We start from the raw sequence: 21704 nt of genomic DNA, 5'->3' as shown, positions 1-21704 counted from the left end.
ACTGTCTAATTCCCTTTTGAATGCTTCAATTGAACCTGCCTCCACCACACTCAGGCAGTGCATTCCAATTCCAAAAGATCCTGCATATAAAAGGTTTCTTTAGTTCATATCATTTTGGCTTCTTTTACTAATTACTTTAAATCTGTGCCCTCTTGTTCTTGATCCTTTCAGCAGTGGGAAGAGCTTCTCCCTTTCTTCCCTGCCAGACCCTTCATGATTTTGAATACCTTTATCAAATCTCCTCTCAACCTTCTTTTCTCTAAGGAAAACAGTCCTAACTTCTCCAATCTGTCTTCATAACTGAATATCCTCATCCCTGGAACCAGTCTTGTGAATCTTTTCTGCACTCTCTCTAATGCCTTCACATCCTTCCAAAAGTGTAGCACCCAGAACTGGATGCAATACTCCAGCTGAGTCTGAACCAGTGACTTATACAAATTCAACATAACCTCCTTGCTTTTGTACTCTAAACTCCAGTATGCTTTATTAGCTGCTGTCTTAACCTTTCCTGCTACCGTCAATGATTTACACACATATACACACAGGTCCCTCTGCTCCTGTACCTTCTTTAGAGTTGTACCCTGTATTTTATATTGTCTCTCTTTGTTCTTCCTACCAAAATGAATCACTTCATATTTCTCGGCATTGAACTTCATCTGTCATCTGTCCGTCCATCCTACCAACTTGTATTTGTCCTTTTGAAGTTCTACACTACCCTCCTCGCAGTTCACAATACTTCCAAATTTTGTATCATCCGCAAACTTTGAAATTGTGCCCAGCACACCAAGGTCTAGGTCATTAGTATATATCAGGAAAATCAAGGGTCCCAATACTGACCCCTGGGGAACTCCACTACAAAGATTCCCCTAGCATGAAAATTATCCATTAACCGCTCCACTCTGTTTCCTGTTGCTCAACCAATTCTGTATCCATGTTGCTACTGTCCCTTTTATTCCATGAGCTATAACTCTACTCACAAGTCTCTTGTGTGACATTGTATCAAATGCCTTTTGGAAGTCCATGTACACCACATCAACAGCATTGCCCTCATCAATTCTCTCTGTTATCTCTTCAAAAAACTCGAGCAGGTTAGTTAAATATGGTTTTCCCTTAAGAAATCCATGTTGCTTTTCCTTAATTAACATGCATTATCCGTGTGACTTTTAATTTTGTCCCAAATTGTTGTTTCTAAAGATTCCCCCACTACCAAAATTAAACTGACTGGCCTGTCATTACTGGGCTTACTCTTACACCCTTTTTTGAAGAAGTGTTTAACATTTGCAGTTCTCCAGTCCTCCAGGACCACTCTTGAGTCTAAGGAAAAATTATGATCAGTTCCTCTGCAATTTTCACTCTCGCTTCCCTCAGTGTCCTTGGATGCATCTCATCTGGTCCCAATGCCTTGTCAATTTTAAGTACAGATAACCTATTCAAAACCTCCTGCTTTTCAATTTTAAATGCATCTAGTGTCTGAATTATCTCAGCTTTTACCATGGTCTGGGTAGCACCTTCTTCCTTTGTGAAGGCAAATGCAAAGTATTCATTTAGTACCTCAGCTATGCCCTCTACCCCCATGTGCAAATCCCCTTTTTGCCCTTACTTTAATAGTTCCTACTCTACCTTTTACCACCCTGTTACTATTTATATACTGCAGAAGGCCTTGGGATCCCCTTTTATGCTAGCTGCCAGTCTCTTTTCATACTCTCTCTTTGCTTCCCTTATTTGCTTCTTCACCTCTCTTCCGAACCTTTTATATTCAGCTTGGTTTTCAGTTATATTTTCTACCTGACACCTGTCATAAGCACATTTTTTCTTCTTTATCTTTATTTCTATCTCCTTTGTCATCCAGAGATCTTTGGGTTTATTTGCCCCACCTTCTCCTTTCAAGAGAATATGCCTTGACTGTGCCCAAATCATCTCTTCTTTGAAGATAGCCCCATGATCAGCTACCATTTTTCTTGCCAACCATTGACTCCAATTTATTCGGCCAATACCTGTTTTTACCCAATTGAAGCTGACTTTCCCCCAGTTAATTTTTCTTGCTCTGTACTGTTCTTTGTGCATTTTCATAGTCAGCTTAAGATGTATGATACAATGATCGCTGGCCCCTACTCGCATTTGATCTGCTTGGCTCACCTCATTTCCAAGAATCAGGTTTAGCAGTGCCTCCTGCCTTGCTGGACTGGAAACACACTGCTCAAGAAAATTTTCCTGAATACACGCTGGGATCCCTTTCCCTTCTCTGTCCTTTACACTGCTACTATCCTAGTATATAGCTGGATAATTAAAGTCCCTAATATAAGTACTCTATAATTTTTGTATAAATGTATTATATGGACATATGGAAGAGAAATACATAGAAGTGCACAATTTGATAAAACGTATAGAAGTTAAGAGCTAGGCAACAAAATAGAGAAAGCAAGAGAAGCTGTTTGGGAGCTATACCGAAAGGGCTTGGAGGAGTGAGGGCAATATTTGTGAGGACCTTTGTAAGTACATCTGCTGCCTACAGTCCAGTAAAAGTGCTAAATATCAGCATATTTTAAACTGAAGTCAGATGCAATGAACACTGGGAAACTCAACAATATGTTGATTCAAATCAGACTAGACTGTAGCATCTTCTGCTGCATTTCCCTCACAGGTCAAATTCTATCTTTACACTTTACTTTAGAACTTCTCAGAATAATAGATGATGATGGCTGGAACATATGACAGGTTTCTAAGAAATCAGCAAACACATGAGCTATCACCAAACACAAGACTTTCCATTAGCTGAACAGGATTGTATTTTAGGCCAATACTTGTTGTCTGTTACCCTCAGGGCACTGCTGTGTTAGTTGTTGTCTGAAAACTTGTAAGTTCTCTATTGCTGCACTATTGTGTCATGTGACTAGGTTTGTGCAAGCAGCTGACACTTATGAAATTGCACCAGTGAATGGCCAGGTTTGGAATCTCTTCTCCAAGTACGGTAGAAACAGAGAAAGTGGGGAACAAGTGTCAACTATAATACTGCAACAAGACTATGCTCACTTGAGAATCAATCTCTTAATCAGCTCACAGTATATCAAAGGGCAAGAATGGCAACAACCAAATTCTCTTACGTAAAACCAATAGAAAGTGCTGGAAATACTCAGCAGGACAGGCAGCATCTGTGGAGAAACAGAGTTAACAATTCAGGTTGAATACCTTGGTCAGAACTGGGAAGAATGAGAGATGTAAAAAGTTTTAAGCAAGTACAGAGGCAGGGAAAAGGAGAGATTAAGTGACAAACAAGATGATAGTGCAAGGCAAAAGCAGGTGGCAAAAGGAAATTTCTTAATCTTTTGTTAGCAGGCAAAACAAAATGCTGTGCATGCCACCAATCCAAGACTTTATCTAATTTGCACTGTCTTCCTTCAGCATCTTCATGAAGATGAGAAGTGCTATTTATATTTGCATCTTGTTCCAATAACATTTACTAGTGGACAGAATTTGTGCATGGAATTGGGAAAGAAATTGCAAGAGGTAGTCAAGTTAACATTTTAGGTTAGTTTTGACTAAAGATCATAAACTTGAAATGTTAACTCTGTTGCTCTCTCCACAGATGCTGCCTGACCTGCTGAGAATTTCTAGCATTTTGTGTTTTTCTTTCAGACATCTAGCACCCAGAGAATTATGCTTTTCAGAAAGTAATCTTTCTATGTAGACTGTTCATGACATGCGGATAATGATGCAAACTCCCATGAATTTATCATGAGTGATACAATTTCTAACTAAAATTCAGGCTTACTTCTGATCCCGTGACGTCCTCCTCCAGGTACCATGTCCTAGCAGGGCATTAGTGACCATGGACTTCCATTGGATTGGTCCATGATTATGCCTGGCAAAGTATTGCTGTGGTTTGCCATTGCCTTCTGCAGTATTGCTGACCAGGAAACTCTCCCACACTTATTGCCTGCCATCAGGTGTATTGGAAGGACATACAAGCTGATAATCAACCTGTTTGGCTACATTAGGAATGCATCTTCAATGGCCATCAAGGCCCAGAGTGGGACTTGAAATGGCAACTTGTGGCGAGAAGTAGGGATGCCTTCACGGTGCCACAAGGCTTCCAATCCCGTGACAGAGCTCTGAAATCTAAGATGTTTCCCAGATAATCTCGTAAATGTGCCCTTCGTAGGCTGCTACATTTTGTTCCTGCCCTGGACCATGTGGAACAATGACAACAGCATCCTAGAATTGTTATGGCGCAGAAGAAGACCATTTGGCCCATCATGTCTGCACCAGCTCTCCAAATGAGCAACTCAGATAATGCCATTCTCCCACCTTCTCCCCATTACGCTGCACATTTTTCCTTTTAAAATAACAGTCTAATTCCCTTTTGAAAGCTTCAATTGAACCATGCTGTCAGGCGGTGCATTCCAAACCCAACCCACTCACTGCATAAAACAGTTTCACCTCATATCACTTCTACTTCTTTTCTTAATTACTTAAATGTGTGACCTCTCATTCTCAATCATTTCACAAGTGGGAACATTTTCTGCCTATCTACTCTGAACAGACCCCTCAATTTTTTAAATACTTCCTTCAAATCTCCTCTCAACCTTCTTTTCTCTGAGGAAAACAGTCCTAACTTCTCTAATCTATCTTTGTAACTGAAGATTCTCATCCCTGGAACCAGTCTTATTAATCTTTTCTGCACTCTCTTTAATGCCTTCACATCTTTCCTAAAGTGTGGCTCCCAGGGGACACAATATTCCAGTTGAGGCTGAAGTAGTGACTTATACAAATTCAACATAACACCCTTGCTTTTGTACTCTATGCTCCTATTAATAAAACCTAGGATACTGTATTCTGCATTAGCTGCCTTCTCAGCCTGTTCTGCCACCTTCAATGATTTATGCACATATACACCCAGGTCCCTTTGCTCCTGCAACCCCTTTAGAGTTGTACCCTTTATTTTATATCTCTCTGCATGTTCTACCTACCAAAATGAATCACTTCACATTTCTCTGCATTGAACATCATCTGCCATCTGTCCACCCATTTCACCAGCTTGTCTATGTTTCTTTGAAATTCAATGCTATCCTACTCATAGTTCGCAATGCTTCCAAGTTTTGTATGATCTGCAAAAGTGATGGCAGTGGATTGTGTCAATTATTAATAAGTGGGTGGTCTAAGATCTGACTAAAAGGCCCTTAATGATTTCGAACAGATGTCGAATCAGCATCTTGAATCAAAATTTTCTCTACTGTCAAAACAGGAGAAATTCTTTTTGGTTCCTGCCTACCCTTAAAACTCTAATTCATACCATCTCCAACCCAAAGCTTAAATTATCTGTCTCCTAGTCAGCTTCCTTCCCACCTCCTTTAACATGCTTCAACTCATTTAAAGTCTGCAACCTGCATCCTCATTTGTCCTCCCATCACTGAAAATCTCCAAGCTGCAGTGGTTCCTGTGTCCTAGGGAGTTGTCTTAAATTTTTGGCCTAATTTTCAAATGTCTGAATTGTTCCTCCAATCTTCTAACACCAAGATTTTTACTGTTTTTCACTCCTTTATTTCACTATTGATGGCCCCTCATTTAGCCTTTACAGTTCTGCTCTCTATTCAGTTCTCTCCACCCACTCTGCTTCCAGTACAACTTCCTAACAGTTTTCTTCTATCGTGCCTTTCGTTTTCCATCCGACAGTTTATTGTTCAACATTTTTTCTCCTGTTTAGCATCCATTATTTTGTACTCTTCAATGGAAAACATTTGGAGGCATCTTCCTGTATAGGGAGTACTGTAGAACTTCAAACTTGTCTATTTGTACTAAAAGGGTTCACAACTGCACTGTTCACTATGTATCTGTTATTCTATATGTTCATGTGTTAATTAAATTATTTCAATTAATTGCAAATGCAAATAATGATTAAATCTGACAATTGAGATATTTACATGTTATTGGGGTGGGGGGAGCCAATACTCAACTGAGTCGAATTGAGTCGAACAGGCTGGACGGACCAGTTTTCAACTGTTACTGTTCATAATGTTTGTAGTAACTGTCACTACCATATTTTGAATACCTAAAATTAGTTCACAATAGTTAGTCCATTGAAGATAAATGTACTTTTAATGTATTAATGTACACATGGGTTAGGTTTCATTCTGTAAGGAAGCAGCTACAGCCAATAGTAACTGCGATGGGAAGGCGGATCCATCTTCAAGACGAGGCGACATGCGGAAAAGATTTGTAAAGCGTCTTTGGTGCAGTAATATAAAAGACTTCCGACCTGTTAGAACCTAAGTACCCACTAATGAGGTTTTTAAACCAACTGTTCATCTATAATTTATATTCGTTTAGTTTATATTTGAAAAGAATAGCAGCTCATGAGTTTTATACCAAATCTCTTGATCTTTCTGAGTTTAACTCTTGTTTTATGAGACACTGGTGTTGGCAAATCTGGCATGCAGCATATTTTTGTGCAGGAATGTGGACAGTCTTGTCGAGAACACAAACACATCGAAAATAATGAATGGACGCACAGATTTGGCAAAGTGTGCACGTGGAAAAGGTTTTTCATCGTTGCACCCGGAGAAATGCAGCTCACACACTTGCAGAAGGTGGACAATGGGTTAACGCGGGCATGTGACTTTCAGGTCTGTCAATCACAGTACCCGCGCACGCGCATTGTCCCCGCCGGGCTCGCGCTGAGTCCCGGTTACCGCCGTTGGCAGAGCAGTGGTGCTGCGCAGCGTTGCGAACGGGGATAGGTAAAACATTGCGGGGACTAAAGGACCAAAAAAAAACCCTACAGTTTCGAATAGAGGATACGTCAGGGTAGAAGAAATACCATAATACAGGTGGAAGGTGAATATATCAATTGGGAGTTCGGCTGGTGCTGAGATTACCTCAGAGCTACCAGCCTGCAGGAGGAGGCTGTCAAGCCATTAAACACACGGTGCATGGTTTTAACACAATCTGGGATCGGCCTGGAGTCTCCATGAATTGAAGATCAGTCTCCAGGACGATGCTGTGTGCGAACCTGGAGAAAAATCGAGACATTAAACATTTGATTTGAACATTTTTCCAGATATAAAAATATTGAATTGGGGGGTGGGACAGGCCGTTTGGCTGATAGTCAAACATCATCCACTTGGGTAATGGGTCTTTTTGCTTTCCAATTGGCATAGGAAGGCAGTACGTCACAAGGATGGGCGATGAATGGCTGGAGTATGAGTGGGTGCACATCATGTGATGAAATTGCCATGATTACATTTAATCACAATTGGCAACCCCACACATGGTGCGTGGTTTTAACACACATGGGAACATGTTACCTGTTTAAAGCAAAGTAGGGAGCCTTGAAGACTGGTATTTGCCATGTCTGAGACGAGGCACAAGACAATCAATATTCTGAGACAGCACAGTTGTCTGCTGCTTCAGAATGTGGCACTATGTTATGGTAGAAAGTAACTAGCACCTAGTAATTAGCAACATGACAATTTCCAGCTCTCAGTTCTGGGGAAATATGAGAGGAAGTGAAGGAACTTCTTTACTAACCGCACCCTTGCCCCATTGACCCATCACTTTGTCCCATTTGTGTCTACCCCAACCAGAGTTGAGTAAAAAATCACATAGACAGAGGTTTGGGAGAAGGATATTCTTCATTCTCAGTCAGGAAACCGTGAACGGCATCAGGAAATAAATGTTAAAAATCCGCCTTCTGTGCATTTTAAAATATCAATATCATTCTGTGATTATTATTTCAAGCAAAACTGGCAAAAATGAAAAAAATATATATAAATTAGTACCATTCTTGTGCCTTTAGGCCAGCGGGTAAATTAGGATGTTCAGGAGTTTATAAAATGTAGTCAACTAATCAAGGGAATGTGGATTTTAAAAATTACATGTCTGATAATTGAATAATTCTGAGATCCCTTCAGGAGCTTTCTTACTTAAAACTACTGTTTATGTTCAATGAGGATGTTTACTCCATTTTGTCCAGTTTTGTGTATTTGAAGCAGCTGACAGTACAAATACCACCATTCTGCATTCTCTGATTTTTCTGTTATGTTTAAACAAGAGATTTAGAAATTGTAAGGTTTTAATGTGCATTTATTGAGCTTTAACCTGCCACAGATACACAGAAGGGAAAACATTGCTTGATTGATAGTTTTACAGCCTTTTTTCTATGGGATGTATTTTGTCACTGGCTCAATGTTTATTTACAAAAGATAAAAAGGTGTTGTGCTTATAGTTTCTGCTTTAAAGGCTTGCTTAATTGATACCTTTATGTAGTATCAGCAGTTTTTCTAAGAAAGAGGGGGCATGGGTTTGCATGGAGGGTATGAGGCGCCATTGGGGTGGCTGTGGGGCATGAGTTGGCATGGGGGAGGGGGAATTGGCAAGACTTTGTTAAGTTATCTTTCAAAAGGTTCCCACATCCAGACTATAGTTCATGACTCCTCTGAGGGGCCATGAACTGTGAGTCCTTGAGAAGCTGGCCCGACATCACAAATTTGTTGGGGAGGTAGTAGATGTCTACCACTGCCACAGAGCCAACGAGGTCGGGAACAACTCCGTACCCTTCTCCCACGCCAGTGAAAATTGGGGCGCCAGGATTGGGAGTGGGAATCCAGGGATCGGGTCCCATCTGCCATTTTAAAGTCCTCAAAGTCTCCCCAATTTAGCGAAAATCCAGCCCATCCCCTCAGCCTCTACCCTGTCAAATGCCCTCAGAATCTTTTATGTTTCAATAAGATCACCTCTGATTTTTCTAAACTCCCAATGAGTATAGGCCCAAACTGCTCAACCTTCCTCATAGAATAACACCTTCATCCCAGGAATCAGCCTAGTGAACCTTCCCTGAACTGTTTCCAGTGCAAGTATATCCCTCCTTAAGTAAGGAGGCCAAAACTGGTGGGATTTCACCAATGCGTTCTACAGTTGTAGCAAGCCTTTCCTAGTTTTATACTCCATCCCTCATGCAATGAAGACCAACATTCCATTTGATTTACTGATTACTTGCTGTTCCCGAAAGCAACTTTTTGTGATTCATATACGAGACACCCAGATCCCTCTGTACTGCAGCATTCTGCAGTGTTTCTCCATTTAAATAACATTCTGCTTTTCTATTTCTCCTGCCAAGATGAACAACCTCACATTTTCCCACATTATCCTGCATCTGCCAATTTTTTGCCTACTCACTTAACCTATCTATTTCCCTTTGCACACTCTTCATATCCTGCTCACGATTTGCTTTCCTACCTATCTTTATATCGCCAGAAAATGTGGCTACAATGCAGTTGGTCCCTTCACCCCATTCATTGATATAGGCTGTGAGTCATTGAGGCCCCAGCACTGGTCTGTGTGGCACTCCACTCATTACAGTTTGCCAGTCTGAAAATGACCTGTTTATCCTCACTCTCTGTTTCCTGTTAGTTAGCTAATCCTCTATCCATTCTAATATATTGCCCCCAATACTATGAGCTCTTATCTTGTGCAGTAATCTTTTATGTGGCCCCTTATCAAATGCTTTTTGGAGATCCAAATACATTACATCCACTTGTTCCCCCCTTTATCCACCCTGCTTTTACACCCTCCAGGAACTCTAATAAATTTATCAAACACAATTTCACATTCACAAAACTATTTGATTCTGGCTGATTGCATTGTGTTTTCAAAATTAACATAGGGAAAGAAATGAAGAAAATATAAATGCCTTCTGTACTGATGTTACCTGTACAGAGAAAATTAGAGATGCATAAGGCTAAAAGAAATAATGGATATTTTAATAGTGCCTTTCATAATCTCCAGATATTCCAATGCACTTTATAGCCAGTTAATTACTTTTGACGTGTAGTCAATATTTTGTGAGTCAACATGGTCAATTTTCACATAGCAAGGCCCTGCAAACAATAGCGAGATAAATGACCATTTAATCAATGCGGATGTCATTGATTGACTGAAACACAAAGACCCTGTTCTTTGAAAATGAGTTTTGGGATTTTTCAGATCCAGCTGAGCAGGCAAACGTGGTCTCAGTTACCATCAAAAGATGTCGGGCTGAATTCTGCAGTTACGGGGAAGTCCCCATGACCCTGATTAGGCCGGTGGTGCCCAATTAAGAGGTTTAAGAGGTTTTTAATTTATTCTTTTACGGGATGTAGGTATCGCTGGCTAGGCCAGCATTTATCGCCCATCCCTAATTTCCCTTGAGACGGTGATGGTTTGCTGCCTTCTTGAACTGCTGCAGTCCCTGCAGTGTAGGTACACCCACAGTGATGTTAGAGAGGGAGTTCCAGGATCTTGACCCATTGACGATGAAGGAACGGCGATATATTTCCAAGTCAGGATGGTGAGTGGCTTGGAGGGGAACTCCCACTTGATGGTGTTCACATATGTCTGCTGCCTTTGTCCTTCTAAATGGTGGTGGTCGTGGTTTTAGAAGGTGCTGCCCAAGGAGCCTTGGTGAGTTTTTACAGTACGTTTTGTAGATGGTACACACTGTTGCTACTGTTTGTCGGAGGTGGAGGGAGTGAATGTTTGTGGAAGGGGTGTCAATCAAACAGGCTACTTTGGCCAGGATGGTGTCAAGCTTCTTAAGTGTGGTTGGAATTGTACTCTGACTTGTGCCTTGTAAATGGTGGACAGGCTTTGGGGAGTCAGAAAGTGAGTTAGTTGCTGCAGGATTCCTAGTCTGTGACCTGATCTTGTAGCCACAGTATTTATATGGCTAGTGCAATACAATTTCTGGTTAATGGTAACCCCCAGGATGTTGATAGTGGGGGATTCAGTGATGGCAGTGCCATTGAATGTCAAGGGATGATGATTAGATTCTTCCTTGTTGGAGATGGTCATTGCCTGGCACTTGTGTGGCACGAATATTACTTGCCACTTGTCAGCCCAAGCCTGGATATTGTCCAGGTCTTGCTGCCTTTGGACCTGGACTACTTCAGTATCTGAGGAGTCACGAATGGTGCTGAATATTGTGCAATCATCAGCGAACATCCCTGCTTCTGAGCTTATGATGGAAGGAAGGTCACTGATGAAGCAGCTGAAGATGGTTGGAACTACTACATTACCCTGAGGAACTCCTGTGGTGATGCCCTGGAACTGAGATGATTGACCTCCAACAACCACTACCATCTTCCTTTACACTACGTTTGACTCTAACCAATGGAGAGTTTTCCACTGATTCCCATTGACTCCAGTTTTGCTAGGCTGCTTAATGCCACACTCAGTCGGATGCTGCATTAATGTCAAGTGCAGTCACTGTCACCTCACCTCTGGAGTTCAGCTGTTTTTTCCCTGTTTGAACCAAGGCTGTACTGCGGTCACTGTGGTGGCATATTATCACTGGACTGGTAATCCAGAGACCTGGAGTATTGCTCTGGAGACCCAGATTCAAATCCCACCATGGCAGGCACTGAAATTTGAATTCAATAAATATTTGGAATTAAAAGTCTAATGATGACCATGAAACCATTGGCGATTGTCGTAAAAACCCATCTGGGTTTGTCCTTTAGTCTGGTCTACATGTGACTCCATATCTGCAGTAATGTGGTTGACTCTTAAATATCCTCTGAAATGGCCTAGCAAGCCACTCAGTTGCATCAACCTGCTACAAAGTCAATAAAAAGGAATGAAACCGGATGGACCACCCCAGCATCGACCTAGGCACTGGAAACAAAAACGACAAACCCAGTCCTATCAACCCTGCAAAGTCCTCCTTACTAACAAGCCTCGTGGCGTCAGGTCAAACATGGACAAGGAAACCTCCTAATGATTACGACCTCTCCCACTTCAGCTGGATGAATCAGTACTCCTGCATGCTGAACACCACTTTGAGGAAGCACTGAGGATGGCAAGGGCACAGAATGTACTCTGGGTGGGGGACTTCAAAGTCCACTACCAAGAGTGGCTCAGTAACACCACCACAGACTGAGCTGGCCGAGTCCTTCAGGACATAGCTGCTAGACTGGGTCTGCAGCAGGTGGTGAGGGAACCAACAAAAGGTAAAAACATACTTGGCCTCACCCTCACCAACCTGCCTGTTGCAGATGCATCTGGCCATGACAGCATTGGTAGGAGTGATCGCCGCACAGCCCTTGTGGAGACGAAGTCCCATCTTCACATTAAGGGTAACCTCCATCGTATTGTGTGGCACTATCACTGTGCTAAATGGGATAGATTTTGAACAGATCTAAGAACTCAACACTAGGAAACCAAGAGGCGATGTGCGCCATCAGCAGCAGCAGAAGTGTACTAAACCACAATCTGTAACCCATTGGCCTGCCATATCCTCCATTCTACCATTACCACCAAGCCAGGGGATCAATCCTGGTTCAATGAAGAGTGCAGGAGGGCATGCCAGGAGTAGCACCAGGCATACCTAAAAATGAGGTGTCAACCTGGTGAAGCTACAACTTAGGACTACTTGCGTGCCAAACAGCATAAGCGACAGACAGAGCCAAGCGATTCCACAACCAACGGAACAGATCTAAGCCCTGTAGTCCTGCCATATCCAGTTGTGAATGGTGGTGGTCAATTAAACAACTCACTGGAGGAGGAGGCTCCACAAATATGCACATCCTCAATGATGGAGGAGACCAGCACATTAATGCAAATTATAAGGCTGATTCACAACAATCTTCAGCCATATGTGCTGAATAGATGACCCATCCTGGACTCCCCTAGAGATCTCCAGCATCACAGATGCCGGTCTTCAGCCAATTCAGTTCAGTCCATGCAATATCAAGAAATGACTGAAGGCACTGGATATTGTAAATGCTATGGGCCCTGACAATATTGCGGCAACAGTACTGAAGACTTGTGTTCCAGAGCTTGTCGCGCCCCCTAGCCAAGCAGTTCTAGTACAGCTACAACACTGGAATCTATCTGGAAATGTGGAAAATTGCGCAGGTATGTCCTGTACACAAAAAGCAGAACAAATCCAACCCGGACAATTATCGTCCCATCAGTCTACTCACCATCATCAGTAAAGTGATGGAAGGGGTCATCAACAGTGCTATCAAGCAGCACTTGCTGTTTAATTAAGGAGAACAGCTCATCTCAAAGAGCTACCAGTACAATCAGAAGGCCTGCAGCTCAGAATGTCACCACTGATGATGGCCAGTGCTCAGGCTGGAGCTCCAGGGAAAGGGCAGCTCAGTGGTGTAGGATCCCTTGAGGGCAGGTGAGTTGGATTGGGGATGCTGGGGCCAAGCATGCAGGCCCCAGCGATTGCAGGAGTCCCATTGCTGTGAGGGCAGCCATTGCTGACAGGGAGCACCTCCGTGGGCCATGAAGTACCCATTAAAGAGGCCCCCATTGAATCCAATGGCACGCTGTCAGGTTTCACCTGGCTGTCTCCCCATTTGGCAGGGGGTCTGCCCGATGTGGGTAAAATGCCCAAGGATTCAGGAAATGGCCCTTAAGCGACCACTTAAGTGGCTCATTTGGCCTCCTAGCAGCTGTCCGAGCTGCCAACTTTCCTGCAACTGGCAATATAACATGGTGGTGGGAGGACCTTGACTCCCTTCCCAACACCTTCCCCAACCATTTTTCCAGCCTTCCTACCTCCCAGTCCACCTCCCCAAAGGACCTGGAAAATTCAACCCAGCATCTCCAACATTGCAGCAATCCTTCAAGTACTACACAGAAGCACCAACACAATTTACATGGTCAAGTTCTTGAGCGGATCTTGAACCAACAGCCTTGACTTTGAGGTGAGTGTACTACTACCACTGAGTCAAACTGACATTTAATATTAGTTATATCAGTGTAAACAAACATAGTAACTGTAGTGTTATGAGAAGCATTTACTTTTGAAAGTGAAACAAGACAAATGAAATATAAATTTCAAGAAAGTATAAATAAACGATGCTTAAGAGTATCTGCCTCGGAAAAGATAGTGAACTTTTCTGATTTTATCCTTTCCATGCTCTTATAAACCCATAAATTACCATGAGTCATGCTAGTTTACACACAGTTAATATGCTCATGTCTAATTTTTTCTGTCCATTATCTTAATAGAGGCATTAACTCATTTAAAATTAAAAGGTAAATGCCTCCTTTAAAGTATTGAAGAGAAGAATTTAATATAAATGTATTGGACATTCACAGAATAGCATCAATCACAGTACATTTCCACACTATGGAACAGATTGTAAGTGATATGGTATTTAAACTGGACGACGTGCAGCCCTTAATCACTGGCAATCTGACCGACACACTATTCTATTAATATTTTTCACATTGTGGGCCTGGATGTTTCAAAATAGCTGTTCTAAAGATTATCTTTCCACTTATCTAATGCCTCTGTGTTGTCAGATTGCTTGCTTGACACCCAGCCATGGATGGGTACAGTTTCTTCCAATTAAATATTGGAAGGATGATGTCATTGTCTTGGGCCTCAGCTACAAACTTCCACTGATTCCAACTCTCTTCTTAGCTCCTACCTCTGGCTGAGCCAGATTATATGGGACCTCAGCATCCTATTTGATCATGAGTTTGATTCTGACCCAACCCAATATCCTAGCCATCATAAAGGCTGCCTCTTTTCACTTCTGTAATGTCGCTTGCCCTGGCCTTTTCTGCAGCTTGTCTGCTGCTGAAAACAGTATCCATACCTTTGTCCAAACTTTGTCCATACCACAGTTCCCCTGGCCGGCTTCTCTCTCTAAACATCAGCTTATCCAAAACTCTGCTTTTAAAATCTGATTCTACACGTGTTTAAATCCATTCATAGCCTTGCCCCTACCCAACTCTTTAAACTAATGCAGGCTTACATTCTTTGATCTCTCAGTGTTTTCTGACTTTGGCCTTTTGAACGTCCCTCCTTCCCTTCTTGTCACCATTGGTGACTATGCCTTCGGCAGCCCTAGTTCCGATGCTCTGGAATTCTCTGCCTAAATCATTACACCTTTCTCTTTTCCTTTATGAAAATTATGGAATTGTTAAATTCCATCTCTCTGAAGCAGATTTTGATTATCCTGCCAAATATCCTGTTTGGCTCAGTGTCCATTTATTGCTTTTTACACTTCTAAGTTGTGCTTTGACGCATGTTTCTACATTAAAAGTGCTGTACAAATGTAAGTTGTGCTACTGACCCGTTGATAGATAAATCTTCAATCAGAATATCATGATCTGTTAGTACCAGCAGCTTGAAAAAGTATAAATTAATGGCAATATGTATTTAAACATTATGGCCAGAATTTTGTAAGTGGGTCGGGAGCCCTGATGACAGGACCAAAAGCTAAGGGCAACTCTACCTTTCCTGTTTGTGGGTCCTCCAGCTCCATTTTTCTGCAGTTCGGCAACTAATTAGTTGCCACTGGAGCTCCCATCTCTCTAAAGGATGGGAGCCCGCATCCAAGAACTGTTAGCCAATCACAGGGCCAGCAGGCTCAGCAGCGCCACTAGGACTGGTGGTCACTGCTGGGACTGAGCCCAGCAGATAGGACGGCATGGGAACACACCCTGCTCATGAGGTAAGTGGAATCTTGGGACTCCAGGACCAGTCAAGCAGGCTCCAGCAAAGCTGCAGGAGGGGTTGGTGAGGGCTGGAGGTGGGGGGAGGGATTGCCATGGGGGAGGTTTTTCCAGTTGGGGTCTACTCTATGGGCCACAGTGCCCAGTACTCGATTAGGACACGACCCTCCCTGCAAGCCCGTGGGGAGGCTGCCGAGGTTCACCAGGTGGTCTCCCCATACAGGGGAGGGCCCACACCAGGTGGTCTCCACATCCAGGGCAGGGCCCACCCATCACAGGTAAAATGCCAGCGGTGGCGGGAAGAGCCATTTAATTGGCCACTTAAGTGGCTCCATTGGCTGCCGGGCAGGAGAGCTGTCCTCCACCTGCCTGACTGGTGATAAAAAGCAATGGTGGTGGGAAGACAATGGGATCTGCACCCTCATCTTTCTTTGCCGTTTTACAGGCCCCTCCCTCCCAGACTGTTCCTGGAGGTAAAATGCAACCCTGTGGCCCTCATGAGCTTATGGTATATATTGATATGACCCATGAAGACAAAACCCTCATTACTTGTGTCATGATCTGTGGAAGGAAAAAGGAAATAGGCAAAAGCTCTTTCAGGTTTTGTGCTTTTTCATATATGTTAAACTATTAGCCTAGAAGTAACTCAGACTGCTTTGGCCACAATACGGTAGACAAGAAAGAAATAAAGCATTTGCATTTGCCATTATGTATCACCTTTCAGGACCTCAGGATTTCCCAAAACTCTTCACAGCCAATGGAGTACTTTTTGACATTTAGACACTGCTGTAATGTAGGAAGAATGCATACATTTTTGGCTGGAAGTGTATTATATTGTAAGGTATCCTGAGCCTATTTCTGAGCCAGGTGTTAGGTCTGGATGTAAGTGAAGGATCTAACACCTGCTTGAGACTCCCTTTCAATGAATGGTCTTCCCTGAAGTAGCCATTACCAGCTGCACTCAAGGTAACCAGGTTTAGGGATTTCCTGCTAGGACCAACCAAGAAGATAAGTAAATTATAAGTAAGAACGAATGGGGAACTGGGAGGAGCATTCTTGTGTATCACATCAGAGAATTGATTGATGCTGCTCAACACCCATCCCTCACCAAATCAGCGTATGCAGGAGGTCCCACTCAGATGCCTAAAAGCGTCCATGACATTTTTGAACCGCCCCACTGATGCCACCGCCTGCCACCCCCCTTCCCCTCCCCCTACCAATCATCTATGACACTTTCAGGCATCTTTGTAAAGCGGGTGCAACAGTGACCAACTTATACTTCAAAATGTCTGTCACAGGAAGATAAAACATATAATAAAATCAGAATTATTTTCAGTATTATTCAGTAAGGTGAGTAAAGTCTTTATATTGTGATGAATGCAATGTTTCATATGATAATTATGGTTTGAGACTGTCTCTTTAATTCCAAGTAAAATGGAGTAGTGAAAAGGGTCATGTGATCTGTTATGCATTCTGCCTGACAACAAGCATGGGTGGCTTGGTTACTATGGGGACAGGAAGGCCTACGTTGAGGCCTCACTTACAACCTTAAAACATAGAGCAGTTGTGCTGACTGTGAATAGCCTCACAATCTCCAAGTTTTGGGCAGAAAAAGGTGGGGTCTCAGAGGGAGACAAAGGACTGCAGCTGGTTTGGATGGCAGAGAGAAGAAGCTGCTGTGAGCTACTGGGGCAGAACTCAGGAAGAAGGAAGGTCTCTGGTTGAAGAGATACATCCCAAGGCAATTTAAAGAACCTGGAAGAGTTGCCATGGCATGGCTGGGAGGAAAATTCGCCAGAGAGGATCTTACTGTTGGTAGTCAGTTTGGAACTTCTCCGAAAACTGAGGGAAGTGCCTTTTGATGGTCACTGGATGTTACAGCTTGGTGAATCGGGGAAGCATGAACCCATTGGAAGCTGCAGTGATGTTAGACTGATTCCTGTAAAAACTGCAATTCGGTGGATAGCGGGCAATGAAGTATAAGTGTGACATGGAGTTTTTGGTTCTGTTATAAAGTTAATAGGAGGGTATCTTTTCTGTAGTTTAGAGTATTAGTTGCCTCCTAAGTAGTGTTTAGTCAGTGTAGCTTTTAGTTTAAAGCAAAATACTGCGGATGCTGGAAATCTGAAACAAAAAAAATGTTGGAAAAACTCAGCAGGTCTGACAGCATCTGTCGAGAGAAAGACAGGGTTAATGTTTCGAGTCCATATGATTTCTTCAGCGCTAAAGGGAAGCAGAAATGTGGTGAAATATATACTGTTTGGGGGGGTGGAACATGTGATGCTGGGTAGAAGGGCAATGATAGATGGAAGCAAAAGAGAGATTGCAAAAGATGTCATAAACAGAAGGTCAAAAGGGTGTTATTGGCAGTGGTACTGGCTGAAGGAGGTGCTCATAGTGACGTTAAGAGTAGAAAGCAGAATGTGATAATGGCCGGACCAGGGTACGCGCTCTGGAAGGAACAACATGAGCAAGTGACAGATGGCCCTAGTGGGGGTGGGGTGGGGGGAGGGGATGGTGGTGGGAAAAAAATCTGAAAGAGCTAAAAGCTGCAGATAAAACAATGAATAAAAATGGAAATAAAATTTTAAAATAATAAAAATAAGTGGAAAAAATAAATAAAAATAAAAAAATAAAAATGAATATTGAAGAAAGGGGATGAAAAAGGGGTGAGGATGGAGGAGAGAGTTCATGGTCTGAAGTTGTTGAACTCAGTGTTAATTCCGGAAGGCTGTAAAGTGCCTAATCAGAAAGTGAGGTGTTTTTCCTCCAGTTTGCATTGAGCTTCAGTAGAACATTGCAGCAGACTGAGGACAGACATGTGGGCACGATGGTGTGTTGAAATGGCAAGTGACAGGAAGGTCTGGATCATGCTTGAGGACAGATCGAAGATGTTCCGCAAAGCGGTCACCCAGTCTACGTTTGGTCTCTCCAATGTAGAGGAGACCGCATTCGGAGCAGCAAATGCAGTAGACCAAATTGAGGGAAGTGCAACTTGAAAGGACTGTTTGGGTCCTTGGACGGTGTGGAGGAGGGGAAGTAAAGGGGCAGGTGTTGCACCTTCTGCGATTGCATGGGAAGGTGCCGTGGGAGGGGGTTGAGGTGTTGGGGGTGATGGAGGAGTGGACCAGGGTGTTCCGTAGGGAACAGTCCCGACGGAATGCCAACAAGGGGTGGGGTGTGTGAAGGGAAGATGTGTTTGGTGGTGGCATCATGCTGGAGTTGGCCGAAATGGCGGAGGATGAACCTTTGAATGCGGAGGCTGGTGGGGTGAAAAGTTAGAACAAGGGGGACCCTATCATGGTTCTGGGAGGGAGAGGAAGGTGTGAGGGCAAAGGCGCTGGAGATTGTTTGGACACGGTGGATGGAAAATCCCGGTTAAGGAAGAAGGAAGGCATGTCAGAGGAACTGGTTTGGAAAGTGACATCATCAGAACAGATGCGACGGAGGGGAAGGAACTGAGAGAATGGGGTGGAGGCAGGGCAAGGAGCTGTAGTCAAGGTAGCTGTGGGAGTCGGTGAGCTTGTATTGAATATTGGTGGACAGTCTGTCACCAGAAATTGAGACAGAGAGGTCAAAGGAAGGGATGGGAATTGTCAGAGATGGACCATGTGAAAGTGATGGAGGAGTGGAAATCGGAAGCAAAATTGATAAATTTTTCCAGGGTCAGATGAGAGCTTGAAGTGGCATCGAAACAGTCATTGATGTACCGAAATAAGAGTTGTGGAGGGGGGCCTGAATAGGACTGGAACAAGGAATGTTCCACATACCCCATGAAGAGACAGGCATAACTGGGGCCCATGCGGGTACCCATAGCCACACTTTTTATTTGGAGGAAGTGGGACAAGTTTAAGGAAAAATTGTTCAGTGAGAGAACAAGTTCAGCCAGACGGAAGAGAGTGGTGGTAGATGGGGAATGTTCGGGCCTCTGTTCGAGGAAGAAGCGGAGAGCCCTCAGACCATCCTGGCGGGGGATGGAGGTATAGAAGGATTAGACGTCCATGGTGAAGAGGAGGCGGTTAGGGCCAGGGAACTGGAAATTGTTGATATGATGTAGGGCATCAAAGGAATCGTGGATGTAGGTGGGAAGAGACTGGACAAGAGGAAAGAGACTAGAGTCAAGATAGGAAGAAATGATAAAAACAAAAAACTGCGGATGCTGGAAATCCAAAACAAAAACAGAATTACCTGGAAAAACTCAGCAGGTCTGGCAGCATCGGCGGAGAAGAAATGAGTTGACGTTTTGAGTCCTCATGACCCTTCAACAGAACTGATCTTTACAAGGAGAGGGAAATATAAGCTCTTTTAAGGTGGGGGGCGTGGTGTTAGGATAGGAGCAGATCATCAAAAGGTGTCACAGACAAAAGAACAAAAAAACACAGAGGTGTTGAAGTTGGTGATATTATCTAAGCGAATGTGCTAATTAAGAATGGATGGTAGGGCATTCAAGGTATAGCTCTAGTGGGGGTGGGGGAGCATAAAAGATTTAAAAATAATGGAAATAGGTGGGAAAAGAAAAATCTATATAAATTATTGGAAAAGAAAAAAAAAACAAAAGGAAGGGGGAAGAAACAGAAAGGGGGTGGGGATGGAGGAGGGAGCTCAAGACCTAAAGTTGTTGAATTCAATATTCAGTCCAGAAGTTTGTAAAGTGCCTAGTCGGAAGATGAGGTGCTGTTCCTCCTGTTTGCGTTGGGCTCCACTGGAACAATGCAGCAAGCCAAGGACAGACATGTGGGCAAGAGAGCAGGGTGGAGTGTTAAAATGGCAAGCAACAGGGAGGTTTGGGTCATTCTTGCAGACAGACCGCAGGTGTTCTGCAAAGCGGTCGCCCAGTTTACGTTTGGTCTCTCCAATGTAGAGGAGACTGCATTGGGAGTAACAAATACAGTAGACTAAGTTGGGGGAAATGCAAGTGAAATGCTGCTTCACTTGAAAGGAGTGTTTCCTCTGACATATCCTCCTTCTTCCTTAACCGAGGTTTTCCACCCACGGTCGTTGACAGGGCCCTCAACCGTGTCCGGCCCATCTCCCGTGCATCCGCCCTCAAGCCTTCTCCTCCCTTCCAGAAACATGATAGGGTCCCCCTTGTCCTCACTTATCACCCCACCAGCTCCGCATTCAAAGGATCATCCTCTGCCATTTCCGCCAACTCTAGCATGATGCCACCACCAAACATATCTTGCCTTCACCACCCCCCCCCCCCCCGCCCGGTCGGCATTCCGTAGGGATCGTTCCCTCCGGGACACCCTGGTCCACTCCTCCATCACCCCTTACTCCTCAACCCCCACCTATGGCACCTCCCCATGCTCACGCAAAAGATGTAACACCTGCCCCTTCACTACCTCTCTCCTCACTGTCCAAGGGCCCAAACACTCCTTTCAAGTGAAGCAGCATTTCGCTTGCATTTCCCCCAACTTAGTCTACTGTATTCGTTGCTCCCAATGCGGTCTCCTCTACATTACACTAGCACCACACAATGCCATACTTTTACAAGCCTGTGGTGTATCTGGCACCTATTCATACCATCCAGCTAACTCAGCCCATTTAAGTCAAATAAATGTTACGCCTGCGGGTGCTGCATCTTGGTGCTCCCCCCACCTCCCGCCCCTTCTCGCTGATAGTGGCATCAGAGGCAGTTCACTGACTCTGCTGTCCTGGTGGCCCTGAAAGCCTCGGCAGTCGTCCTCTGGCTGTTGGAGCCTGAGCAGGCTCGTCTGAGAGGGTGCATCCAGCCCCTTGCTGAACACTCCTCAGTCATCACAGCATCATCAGATGCAGCGACCACTGGCAGAGGGGTGGAGCAGCTGGTGCCCTCATCCAGAGCGCCTTGAGAGAAGCCCATAGCGACAACAGGCAGTTTGTCTGTCAGCGTGAGGTGCATTTGCACCTTCCTGTTTACCCTTGATGGATGGGGACCTAGCAGGGAGACTAGGTGCCTGGCAGTGACCTCCTGAGATCACTGCTTGTGTGAGGGTACGTAGGTTTGAGTGCAACCCCAGGAACCCCTGAGTCTGCTCCTGAAGCTGCCTCTCCATGAGAGTCACCACTCTCTCAATGGAGGAGGCTGTGTATTTGGTGTTAAGGGTCAATGCAGAGCTCATGCTCTGCATGGACTCCTCCATGACTGAGACCGTGGCATGCAGACCATCATGGATCTCCGCCAGTTCTCCCCGCGCATCCCACTGGACATTCAACATCTGCTGCTTGATGGACGACTCCAGAGACTTGTCATCTGCCTCGGA

This window comes from Carcharodon carcharias, chromosome 7 (assembly GCF_017639515.1).
Source record: "Carcharodon carcharias isolate sCarCar2 chromosome 7, sCarCar2.pri, whole genome shotgun sequence".
Lineage (NCBI taxonomy): Eukaryota > Metazoa > Chordata > Chondrichthyes > Lamniformes > Lamnidae > Carcharodon > Carcharodon carcharias.
Note: the sequence above shows the minus strand (reverse complement) of the source record.